The sequence below is a fragment of the Tupaia chinensis genome, unplaced genomic scaffold, assembly GCF_000334495.1.
Source record: "Tupaia chinensis unplaced genomic scaffold, TupChi_1.0 Scaffold000138_1, whole genome shotgun sequence".
Classification (NCBI taxonomy): Eukaryota; Metazoa; Chordata; class Mammalia; order Scandentia; family Tupaiidae; genus Tupaia; species Tupaia belangeri.
Window position 1 is genome coordinate 3,045,854 of NW_006159608.1, and position 14,042 is coordinate 3,059,895.

The window sequence follows — 14,042 nt, forward strand, 5'->3', positions numbered from 1 at the left end:
AGATCTGCAGTGTGAGCTAAGGGTGCGGGGAGCGGGAGTGCAGTTCCAATATGAAGGCTAACAGGTCAAGACCCCGGAGAGCCCATGGAGCAGACGAAGCCCAAAGGCTGTCTGCTGGAGCATTCTTTCTTACCCAGGAAGGCTGGGTTTTTAGTTCTGTTCAAGCCTAAGCTGATTGAATAAATCCATCCATGATATAAAAGGCATCTGCTTTAACTAGGACTATCAATTTAATGTTAATCTCATTCAAAAGTTTTTGAGATATAAAAGAAACACACAGAATAATGTTTGACCAACTATCTGGACACCCTGCAGCCTAGCCAAGTTAATAAATGAAGTTAGCCATCACAGGGACTCACAGTAAAAATCCACTAAGGAAGAAAAAACTGAGACTCAAATAAGATAAAGTATATGTGAAAGGTAAACACATACACAAGAAAGTCGGAGCATACTTGCATAGAAAGACCAATTTTACCTCCAGTCTGCTCCAGGCCTCTCTTCTGGGCTCAAACAGCACTCGTCTGGTGGAACTCACTGCGTATTGGTGCTACTCTTGGGCATTATTTAGAATCGGAGAATGATTCTGTCTCTACTAACGTAAAAGCCTCCAAATAATTGCAATTATAAATGAGACTTCAAAGGTCATCTAGTAGAATCTTCTACCCAAACAGAAATCTTACCCACCTGTCTCATGGAGTGTTTCTCAGCTTCTGCTAAATAAAAATCCTCCTCTTAGATTTATAATGAAGTTAAAGTCTCAAATAATCCTTGTAAGCTAAAAATTCTGTAAGAAAGAAGTGCAGGTCATCCACCTAACTCATTCAACATCATTGCTTAGCCGTCTTTAAGTATGTCAGAATACTCATATTTTCTTACAGTCGAGCAAAGTCATCTAACGCAAAGCATATCATTTGTTTTATTTTTTAATATTCTTAAAATTCTGTTTCCTAGATGACAGAGACATAGAGAGAAAGACACAGAGGCTGAGAGCCGGACTGCTGGCTCCTCACCACGGCCCACCTCTAGTCTCGGCAGGCTTGGATCGGGGCAAGCATGCCTGGCACACGCAGTCAGGTCCTGAGTTCTCAACTCAGAACTTTCCTCATATGGATCTACTTGTATTACCAACGTGCCACCACGGGCCTCACGAAGACTATTTTTATAAGGTACTGAATATCTCCCAGAATTAACTGAATACTATACTGAAAGTAAAAAGCAGAATAGTTGCATGGGTGGTCAAAGAATAGTTTCTACTAAATGTGTATTGCTTCCACACCATTGTGAAGTGGAAAAATCGTAAGTCAAACCATGGCAAGTCAAGGACTATCTGTAATAATCATAAGATAACCCCCCCTAAGCCATCTCAGAGTTTTATTGGCTATCACTAGTAATTTTTTAATTTTTATTTTGAATTTAAGTCTGTCTTTCTATAATTTCCTCTTATATATGTCCTCTAAAACCACTGTAAATGCTGTTTATTTAATAAAGTCTATTGCAAATGCTTACTTATTTAATAAATGTGGTCTTTTATGACTATGTCTTTTTGCCTAGCTTCCTTTCACTTTCTACAACCTTCTTCCTTTCACTACAAGCAACAACTACCCTTATTTTTGCTAATTACATTGAGTATCTTATTCCTCAAATCCATTGTCTTCCACATCTATCCCCACTCTCGCTTCCTATTCATCCCAAGGAAGAAAAAGGTAGAGATCATAGTTAGACAGAAGATTGTGGTAGAAAGTTCACTGAGTCATCATTAGAGGAGGCACTGAATTGAAGAGTCCTAGCTCAGACATTATTGCCCAAACTAGAGAGGACTGAAATATGGGATAATGACAACAGCTTGGAAAAGAAGCTTAATTCCTGCTAGATACTCCATTGCAACAGGACTGTACGTTAATTATGAACAGTTTTCAAAGACTTCTAGAACCATCTAGCTGGCATGTTGTAAAGATTTAATTATATGTCAAATATAGCACACAAAGAAAACACCTGCCATAAAGTAACCCTAACAGCTGTAAAAGAAAGGGAGAGAGAAATTATAGACACCCATCAGCAGCAGACAGTGCAACTGAGTGTCTGGCTTCACCCACACTGGTCTCTGTCTTTTATCTAGACTAATGTCACCAATCACTATATAAACTATGGGTTGGTGGAATATTTGTATTGTCGACTATTTGTCACATTTCTTTATCTTTTCCATCTCACATTTCTATATTTATTATCATAATCATTTTCATTGTATAAAGCTAGATAACAGAGGAGAAGTCTAAAATGTTACAAGTAGCTGAGTCTTCCTCTGGAATGAATTTAAAGAAGGCTAAAATCAAGAACTTGTAAAGCCTGCAAATCACCAAATTGCTGACTTTACAATGTTTTCACTTTTAAACGTCACTTTCCAATTTCTTTTCTTTTTCTTTTTTGAAGACTTCTTTCTTTTTTTATTTTATTAGAATTTCTTTTATACATTTAATCATTATACATGCTACAGCTTGTAAAGTGAATTTATTTCTATTGATTAAATTTCTTCCTATAGCATTAGACTGCCATCTATTTCCTTTCATCCTTTTTCCCCTCCATGTATTCATTCAGGATGTGCCAATCACTACCTATGATCAGGATAAGGTTAAGAAAGACTTGAGTATTGGACACTAAATTTCTAAAAATCTGGAGAGATAATGACAGAATGATCAAAGGTGGTAGATAAACTGGACAGAGTTTCATCTTTACATGGCAAATTAAACGCAACTAAGTAGCAGAAGGAGCATTCTTCCTATCTGAATTAATGCTTCTTTTCTCATTTTTTTAAGAGGTCTTTTGCTATAGGGCACATGCACTTGCCAGACAGAGAGAGACAGAGAGACAGAAAGCGAGAAATCACCCCCAGAGGGGATGGCCATGCCGCAATCCCTTCTCCTCCATTCTCCTCTCAGGATCTTGGGCATGTACGCACACGCGCTCGGTGTGAGTTTTAAGCCACCGGGTCTGGGACACGAACCGCAGTCGACTACATGGCAGTCCAGCGTCATAGCCATTATGCTAACTGTTGGTCCTTCTTTTCTAATTTTTTAAAGAATTGTTTTATTTAACTTTATTTATTTTGATTTGACCAGAGAGGGAGAGAGAGAGAGAGAGAAAGTGAGAAAGCAAGCAACCAGGTCCTATATTCAAACCTTGGTCGGCCACATGGGACCATGTGGGCCATCCAGTGCCCTTAACCACTAAGTCACCTGCTGGCCCCTCTGAATGAATGTTTCACAGTCAGAATTTATACCCTTTCAAACATCAAGAATAGTTTTAATATGTATCATATACAGTTGTGAAAGTTCAGGCAGTCCATTTATTGGTACAAGTACTTACCAAATTCCCTGTAGTTTTAGGGACTTAAAACTACAGCATTTATTATCTCAGAGTCCTGCGGGTCTGGAATCCAGGTGTGGCTTACAGGGTCTCTCACAGGCATTTGTCAAGTTGGTAAGCTGGACCACATCCATCTTAACACTTAACTGGGGAAGAGTCTGCTTCTAAGCTCATTCACATGACTGTCCAGAGGGGTCATTTCCTTGCAGGCTGCAAGACTGCGAGCATCACATCATCACTGCCTGTTGGCCACCTCAGCTTTATATACAAATGGTAACTGGCTTCAGAGCAAGAAGACAAGAAAGTTCTAGAAAGTTGCAAGTCCCAGTCTTTGTCATGTGCCTTTGACTAGAAACAAGTCACTAGGTCCAGCCCACACCAAATGGGAAAAGGATCACACAAGGCCATGAGTACTGGGCAGTAAGGACTGCCCAGAGCCATCTTCAAGGACTGCCTTACACTCACCACTTAGAAGCAACATGAAAATGAGCTCTCAGCACCTCTTCATGGCAGAGTAACGTCCAACACCGTGTCTGCCTCGGGACTTCCAGCAACTCCCTGGTAGTTTTCTTTCCCACTCGCACTCCCGCTCTCAGTATCACCATTCTCTTTCAGTATCTTTGGTAAAGAACCTAGGAGATAAAAAGTTCTAAATATTTGGCGTCTCTAATTAGACATGAGATTAACTGTAGTGACTTATACCTCAGACATATGGATCACAGAGGTGATTTAGCACAAATTCTGAGTTTTTCCTAGTTTCTGTCTTTTGAAATTGTCACAGAATTCAGAGATGACAGGCATTGATAAGAAAGAACAGAAGCACTCCAAGATATCATGATCCCATAACACACACCCACATAATCAAGAAGGCATTTGAAAGATAGATATATATAATGGTGGTAGTGGTGGTGGTAGTGGTGCGGATGGTGATGAAAAATTGACATTTAGAAGAAAAATAGGGAGGCCAAGCATTAATGGGACAAAGAAATGTGGCATTATCTTTTGAAGATATTTTATAGTTTTAGCAACTGGACTAGGGAGAAATGTTCACCTGTGAAATATTCATTTTGTAAGTTAAATAATGTGATTGAATGTATAAAAGAAAATGAAATTTTAAAAGTGGGAAAAAATTGATGTGAATTGGTAGTGCAGAATTTTAAATAATTTTTCTTGCTTTTTGGCTTTCTAAAAATCAAGAAGTTTAACTTTTTAAAAATTTTTACTTATTACATTCACTCACTGTATATCATTATACCATACAAAACTAATTTTTCCATTCAGAATATGCTGTATATTGGCTCAATCAAAGATAATACCATACTTATTATCTTCAACAGATAATTTTCCTTTCTGTATTTCTTAAATGTTTTGCTTCTTTCTTTTTTTCCCCTTGATTCCCTCCCTCATCCTCTCTGCCATTTCTCACCCTCCTCCCACACTGTCTCTGATACCCACATTTGCTATCCATGGCTTTATACAAACCAATATTTCATTTCTTCTATAGAGTGCAGACATTCAGCATATATTAAGTGTGTACATACAATGCCTCTCTTTCATAGTCTGCTTGCTTCACATAGCAGTAAATCTTCATATTTGTCCACTTTCTATCACATGCTAGGGTCCCATTGTTTTTAATGGTATTAATGCATAATTTAAGAACTACTATCACCTCAAATAATTTTTTGGATTTGACAGAATATGAACTAGAAGATCTGAGATACAACATGAGTCAACCACCATGAAAATAAATCTGGAATTTATCTGGATGACAGTAGGTTATCATTGAAGGATTTGATCACTATGAAATATTAAAAAGTATAAGACAAATATGGGTAAGTCTTGGGGCAGAAACAGCAACTGAGAGGATTTGCCTCAGTTTTGCCTCTGGCCTTCAGACTCACAAGCTCCCGAAGAAGGGAGAGCACATCTTACAGTCTAAGCACTCTACAGGCTCCTTATAGTTTGCTTTATTTAACTTTCACTAACCTCGTGAGGTAGGTCCTATTCTTATAGTCTCCCCCATGTGAGGGATGAGACAACAAAACATCAAAAGGTTATGTAGCATGCTAGAGTAACAAGGCTAAGAAGAGTAGGTCAAGAATTCCTACCCAAGCAGCCAGACTTCAGAAACCACAGTCTTGGGAACCAGCAGTTAGCGTAATGGCTATGTCGCTGGACTCCCACATAGTCGACCGCAGTTTGCGTCCCGGACCCAGTGGCTTAAAACACGCTGGGTGCGTGTGCGTGCGTGCCCAAGATCCCGAGAGGAGAATGGAGGAGAAGGGATTGCGGCATGACTATCCCCCCTGGGGAGTGATTTCTCACTTTTTGTCTCTATGTCTCTGTCTGTCTGTTTCGTGAGCACATGCGCCCTATAGCAAAAACCTCTCCAAAAAAAAAAAGAAACCACAGTCTTAACCACAGTGGTGAGGGTGAAAATGAGACAGGACCTAGATATTGATTACGACAATGAGGGGGTGAGAAAGGCTATCTTAGAGAACTAAGGTGTCATTATATGAAAGGAAACTATCAGAAAGGCTATCATTCTAGGGTCAGGAGGAGGAAATAATAAATTTAGTTTTGAAAACTGAATATTCGGTAAGACATCTAAGATGTGTCTAAGACATCCATCCTCTTACATCTATAATAGATGTACAGAAGAATGGACTGGAAGGGTCCCCACTGGGAATAATAATTAGTGAGTGCCATGGTTCAAATGGGTCCCCCAATACTTCATGTTTTGAAATTGGGTTGTGTTGTCAAAGGATTAAGAGGAGCGTTAGGAAATAATACAAGCGTAGTGTTGAAAGGTGGGGCCGGCTATGTCGCTGGACTCCCACATAGTCGACCGCAGTTTGCGTCCCGGACCCAGTGGCTTAAAACACGCTGGGTGCGTGTGCGTGCGTGCCCAAGATCCCGAGAGGAGAATGGAGGAGAAGGGATTGCGGCATGACTATCCCCCCTGGGGAGTGATTTCTCACTTTTTGTCTCTATGTCTCTGTCTGTCTGTTTCGTGAGCACATGCGCCCTATAGCAAAAACCTCTCCAAAAAAAAAAAGAAACCACAGTCTTAACCACAGTGGTGAGGGTGAAAATGAGACAGGACCTAGATATTGATTACGACAATGAGGGGGTGAGAAAGGCTATCTTAGAGAACTAAGGTGTCATTATATGAAAGGAAACTATCAGAAAGGCTATCATTCTAGGGTCAGGAGGAGGAAATAATAAATTTAGTTTTGAAAACTGAATATTCGGTAAGACATCTAAGATGTGTCTAAGACATCCATCCTCTTACATCTATAATAGATGTACAGAAGAATGGACTGGAAGGGTCCCCACTGGGAATAATAATTAGTGAGTGCCATGGTTCAAATGGGTCCCCCAATACTTCATGTTTTGAAATTGGGTTGTGTTGTCAAAGGATTAAGAGGAGCGTTAGGAAATAATACAAGCGTAGTGTTGAAAGGTGGGGCCTTTGGGAAATGGGTAGAAGTCAAGATGAGGTCTCCATGATTGACCTCATTATAAGGAGCGGGAGCTTGGACACAGACATTCTCTGCTCTTCCTATGCTCCTGGCTTGTGGCCCCTGCACCTTCTCACTACACCACCAGTAAGAAGACACTCACAGGTACAGTCCCTTGACTTTAGACCTTTAAAACCACGGCTAAACGAACCTCCATCTTTTAAACTACTTAGACTCACGTGTTTTCTTTATTAGCAGAACAGTGTAGGATGCTGAGTATGACAGAAATAAACTTAGTAAACCTGCTCTTTTTCCCTGGACACATTCTAGACTATGGTTCAAAGCCTCCTTTGCACTTACAGTAAACAGTGAAATAAAAGCAGAAATGATAGGTACCGTGCCAGAGCTAGTGTAAAAAGTCCCCTTTGTGTAGCTTCCATTTACTTTCTAGGTGACTTTGGAGGCACTGTACTGGAGATCGAAGAAACCACCACTTAGAAGAGAATCATTCTGGAGCATCATCTTGCAATTAGAGATGCCTAGTTTTAAACTTTACATAAGTGAGAAATTAAACTTATTTTTATAAGATTTGGCATTTGTCATGTCAAATAGCACTAACCTAACCAATAACAAGAATTAGTGGGATACTGGGTTCAAAAGGATCATAGTCCAGAATGTAAATAGAAAGTTGGCAAATGCGTCTAGTCCTTCCGATCAGATACATAACGCATATGATCTTTATCTTCTTTACATAGGATTGCATTCCAAGAAAGTCTGCAAAGAGCTGGAGAAATAGCAGGTACAAAAGTCTAGATAATTTCCCAGACAGGAACACACAGGGGCAATGCCCTACTGAATTCACCACAATCTACAGTCTGGCCTTCTCACCCACAAGCTCCAATTCTTTACTGGTCAGTTCCCAACATGATATATCTTTGTTAACTTACAATGAAAAACATAACTGTCAACTAGAGCAAAGTCTCTGCTGACTGGCATTTTCTCTCCCTATAGACTTGCTATGTGGAAAGCTAAGTCATACTCAAAAGATGGCTTGGTAACTATAGATTTAGAACAGAAAGATTTATAAGATTCAACAATAATAAAGCATCAGGCTGAGGTGGCCTACTAAGTTCTGGATTCTGAGGGATCTTAGTTAGAAGTTCAGTTCTTTTTTCTTTTTTCATTTTTTTTTAAGGAGAGATTTTTGTTGCAGGGCATGTGCACTCATGAGAGAGAAAGAGAGGGAGAAAGGAAGAAATTACCCCTCCAGGAGGGATATACAATCCCCTCACCTTCATTCTCCCTTTTGGACCTTGGGCATGCACACACTCGCACCACATGTGAGTTTCAGGCAGTGGGGACCCGAACAGTGGAGGTCATGTGAAAATTCAGTACCTTAACCACTGCTGGCTCTGGAATTTCAGTTCTTACATTCTACTTATGTCAAAGTGGGTAAGTCATCCTATTTTCCTTATATGTTTATTGCCTCTAGTAAATTTATCTGAGGTCCAGACCATGATGCAATGGCAAAGTATGACATTTGGAGAGGCTGACCCCCATGGGATGGCCCCGGTTCACATCTGGAGGCCGCCTTGAGTGTGGGCCTGCAGGTGCCCATGACCCAGAGCTTGCTGATGCTGAGAGAAGACTGTGGTATCAAGACTCTGTTGGGGTGCCTATCTCTCTGTCTCTCTCACTCTTGAAGCAATAATAAACTTTTTAAAGAATCGTTTGATTGATTGATTGATTGATTGATTTCACATTAGTTTTGCCAGAGAAAGACAGAGAAGGAGAGTTAAAAAGCAAGCCACCAGGTCCAGGACTCAAACTGTGGTAACCCATGTGAGAATTCCAACGCCTTAACCACCACACCACCTGCTGGCCCTGGAAGCAATAATAATTAAACTTAGTAATAATAAATGTATCTAGCAGGGTTGTTGTAAGGATAAAGTGAAATACCACATGTAAAAACAAAGTTCAATAAATGTATTGATCAATGTAAATTGGCCATTATTGTGATGATAATGCAATTATTACTCATCTACACAAGGACATGTTAAAGGACCACCATCCTCTCTTCAAGGTCAAGCTTCAGCAGTCTCCTAAACCTGCCTTCATCTCCTTTCTGAGAACATGTTTCATTGGATACACTGAGAATCTCAGTCAAAATGAACCTGGCTAGAAACACTGTCTAGCTATCAAAAGTGACACAAATGGGCCCAGCATAGATGCAATGGTCTGCAGTAAGGGACCCCAGTGCTGCAAGCCACATGGCGGATCATGGGTTCAGATCCCTGGTCCTGTTGATCTGAAGAATGCTGGTGGGTGGGCACATGCCTAAGATTCTGACAAGCTGCAGGGCAGGAGAAAGGAGATCACAGCATGGCCATGTGAGCTGTACACACATGTACATGTACTCTCTAGCATGAATAATACTTTAAAAGCAAACTTTAAAAAGATGATACAAATGTTTATTTATTACGAAAAAAAATTTTGTCCAGTTTTTAAAAATCATCTTGTGCTCTTAATTTTATTATTGTGTGTTCTCTAATCTTTCCAAAGTAAACTAATACCAATTCCATAATCAAAATTAAGCAGAAAGATGTACCTAGCTGTATTTATTAGAAAAACAAGGCTAGAAGCTGATCATTTGTGCTTCTTTCTTTCTTTATCTTACTGACTCTAGGATGCACGCATTCACCTGAGAGAGAAAGAGAGAAAGAGAGGGAAAGTGAAAGGATCCCTGCCTCCTGCTCCAGGAGACAGCTGTGCCCCAGTCCCTTCTCCTCCACCCTTCTCTCATGAACCTGGGCACACGCATACTTGTACGCAGTGTAATTTTCAAGCCTCTGGGTCTGGGACTCGACTGTACAACTGACCATGTGGGATCCAGTCATCTTAACCTCCACATCATCTGTTGGCCTAATCATTCACATTTTTTACAAAGCTCTATGAATGGATATAATGCCCATCTAGGGTTGGGAACTATCACTTTAATTGAAAACTGTTCAAAAGAAACATTACCATTCAATAATCATTGAATGATCATTTTGTGACAGGCATGTTTTGCACTCTTGAGCTTAATTTTCCCTTGTGATAGTCTTATCATGTCCGTACTAATATTGCCTAAACTTAATAAATGATGAAACTGAAGCACAGACAAGTTATATAATTACCCACAAATACTTGCCATGGCTAATCAGTGACATGCCCAGCCTTCGTGCTCTGGCTTCTCAATAAAAATGCATAAAACAAAAACGGTGAAACATTGTTACAGACATAGTGAATTTAAAACTGTCTTCATCTTTCTTTCCAGCATTCTTAAGTCTGATCTCATCTTCAGAATGGACAGCCATTGTGTTGGAGATAGGAGAAGAAGGGAGAAGGGGGTGACTAAGAAAATTAAAAAGGATGTAAGAAAAAAAACCTTCTTTAGATGTTTCTGTGATTTTTCAGAAGAAAGGGGACAAAATGAAAGTCACCCTTTGCTTTCTAAATATCTCTTACTCTCCTGCTGTCAATTGAAAGACACTTGTTAAATTTCACAGATTTTACAAAAATGGTAAATAAATAAAATCTTAAGTGTGCAGCCCTAAGAACTGTCATGAACAGGTAGTCACTTTTCCGGTTGACGCACCAGGTAATGTTGAATGTTGACTCTCTATTCTGGGATCCGTCATCTAATCTTCCTGAAATTTTCCCTCCCCCTCAGTACAATGATGATAATAATTCCTAACTTCTATCATTATGAAAACCAAATGTGCACATGGGGAATGTGCACTAAATTATAACTATTTCTATGACTGTATTCCGTCACAGAGCAGCCATAGACAAGCATCCTGGCTGAGCCTTACGGCAGGCCCATGAACATTAGGACCACAGCTAGCACTGAGGATGCCACAGTGGCCTGTCAAAGAAGCTGATCTCTGGCTTGCAGGTGAAAAGGCAATAAAGACTGCAGGTCAACAAGGGGTAAGCTGGTGACTCTCCCTTCCCGCAGACCCCTCAGAGCCACAGTAAATCAACTCCCTCCACTCCATTCTTGAATACTTTATGTTTAGGAGCCTGGAGGTTGTTTTTCTTTCCCAAACCAGTTTGCCTCCTAAACATGGCAATAAGTTACTGATTCCAATTGGCATGTGGCCAGCTCGTATGACCTTTCACAGAGCACAGGGTAATGGTCTGGAGAGCCATGTGCATCCAATGGATAAACACTCAGCCCGATGAAAGAGGTGAAATAAAAACAATGGTAAGGCTGCCAGAGCCTTAGCTTTCTCTTGGGGTAAAAATTACAGCAACCTTAGGCTAGTCTTACCTGGACCTTGCAATCCCTGGCTCCATGGCCTGTCTATCCTTTCACACCACCCTTTTGATGCCACACTCAACCTCAGACGTTTACTCCTACTTCTCACCTCCAGATATCTGGGCTCTGAGAGGCTTGTGGCATGGAACACTTTCTCTGCTAAACCCATCAGCCAATTAACCTCTAAGTACCCTTTCCAAAAAACACTGGACTTGAACTTAGGAAAGTTCCTTAGGCTTCTCCCTTTCCACTCTGATTCTGACGTACTCCCTCTGAGCTTCATTTTGACTCAGCAAACATTCGTGGTCACCATCGGCTGAGCAGCCCATCGTTTTCATGATGCTCTGTGATTGTGGGCCACCCAGCAATACCAGACTGCCTCACAATCATTCGTCTGTCATTTGACTGGAATGTGGATTCCCTAATGGCCATGTTCTATTCTCCCCAATTTCCCCAGTGCCTGGTATAATGCACTCAGTGTAGTTTTGCTGAATGAGTAAAAGGAAGGGTGGGAGGGAGGAAGGGAAGATCACAGCCCTCGGAGGTCAGGATAGAGGAACAAAGGAAGACAAGAGGAAAAATACTGGAGGATGACATCCCCTCCCTCCTGCCACCCATAGATCAGATTCCCCCAGATGTCTGTCCTTACTGGTAAGGAGACTTATCGGTATCATTAGACTGGCGCTTTCTCAGGCTGTAAGTTATGCTAAACAAGACCTCTGTAGACACTGTTTGATAAGATACTCCAGACGAGCATGTGTTTTAGACTGCTCTAGACATCTGTTTAATCCCACTCTGCTACTTAAAAATCTCTCTGATGCCAAAATGTTATTTTCCATCTTTGTCTCGTTTTCCTCATCTGTAAAACAGTATTTATTATACCCACTTTGGAGGTAAGAGTAAAGGGCATGAGGAATGATCAAGTTGCAGGGACTTTTATTAGGGCCTAAAGCAATCAACAAGGGATCTCTCAATTCTTGGAGTTATTAAAAGGTTTTCTCAATTTCATTCACTTTTTGAAAACCTAAGGAAGTTTTATAAGTAAACATTGTAAAAATGTCTCCTTCTGCTTCTTGCAATCACACACCTAGTACACTAATGAAATTAGACCTGCACTTTGCTCAAATAATGACTCCCTCAGCTTTAATATTTTCCACTAAATGGATCTTTCAAAAGTCCTTGGGAAAAATATTTGCATTAAATATGCCAGGAAAACAAATACATACCTACAGCACAAGAGTAAATTCAAATTAGGAGAAAAACTTCAACTTCAAAATAAATAAATGGGCAATGCCTCTTCAATTCCTGTAGGAGGGCAGGCAGTCACTGGCAAGAGCAGACATATCTGTAGGAAAACCTTAGCTCCACCTTTCCTCATCCTGCAATCTTTAGGAAATTACTAAATTTCTCTTAGCCTTAGTTTTCCTATCTATATAACTGATTCAACAATAAATCTTAATAAGAAAACTGTGCTTAGACCAACAGGTGGTATAGTGATTAAGGCACTGGACTACCAAGTGGCCAACTGCAGTTTGAGTCCTGGACCTGGCAGCTTGAAAGTCATGCTGTGTGTGTGTGTGTGTGTGTGTGTGTGTGTGTGTGCATGTGTGCCTAAAATCCCAGGCAGATAATGGAGGAGAAAAGATAATGGCATGACGATCCCTGCTGGGGGCTACGGGGTGATTTCTCACTTTCTCACTCACTGTCTCTCTCCAGTGAACACATGAGTTCAATGGTTAAAACCTTTTTAAAAAGAAGATCCTCTCCATGGCACATCATAGCCAGAGTGACCAAAACCACAGACAGAGACAAGATACTAATATTGGCAAGAGAGAAACGTCAAGTTACTTACAAAGGTTATCCCATCAGGCTAACATCAGATCTCTCATCAGAAACAAAGCAAGCAACAAAATAATGAGAAGATATATTCAAAATGTTAAAAGAAAAACGATTTCAACCAAGATTACTATACCCCCCAAAATTATCCTGTTCACAGGAAAAATGGATAAAAACATTCTCAGATCAACAAAACCTGAGAGAATTTACTAACACCAGACCAGCTCATCAAGGAGTTCTGAATGGAATGCCGTGCCAGGAAAACTAAAGTAACACAGACAGAAATAAGAGAGCAAAACACAACCAAGAACATGGCTAACATAATGGTAGGGACAAGTTCAGGAATATCGGTACTAATGTTGAATATTAATGGATTAAATTCTCAATCAAGAGATACAAACTGACTAAACAGATAAAAAAAAAAAAAAACCAGAAATTCTCTATCTGTTGCCTACAAGAAACACACATCATGGATAAAGGCAAACATAGACTAAAGTGAAAGATTGAAAAAAACTATTCCATGCAAATGCAAGCAAAGAAAGGACTGCAGTCATGATACTGATCTCAGAGAAAAAGGGTTCAAGACAAAAACTGTAAGAGACAAAGATGGGCATTATATAGAGTAAAAGGATTAACTTATCAAGAAGATATAACACTTACAGATATCTATGCACCCAACACAGGAGCACCCAAATATGCAAAGGAAAGACTGCTAGATCTAAAAGGAGAGATAGACTGCAACACACTAATCATTGGAGATTTCAACACCCCACTGTCTCTTCTGGACAGATCATCCAGACAAAAAATAAGCAAAGAGCTATAGAATCTAAATGATACCATAGATCAGATGGATTTGACAGACATCTATAGAACCTTCCACCCCCAAATCATGAAATGCTCATTTTTCCAACCAACGCATGGAAACTCTTCAAAGATTGACCCCATATCATGACACAAAACAAGCCTTTACAGAGTCAAAGGTATAGAAACCATATTCAGCCTATTCTCTGATAATGATGAAATTAAACTTGATCATAATTTCAGGAAAAAAAAACTCGAAAACACACAAACATATGGAA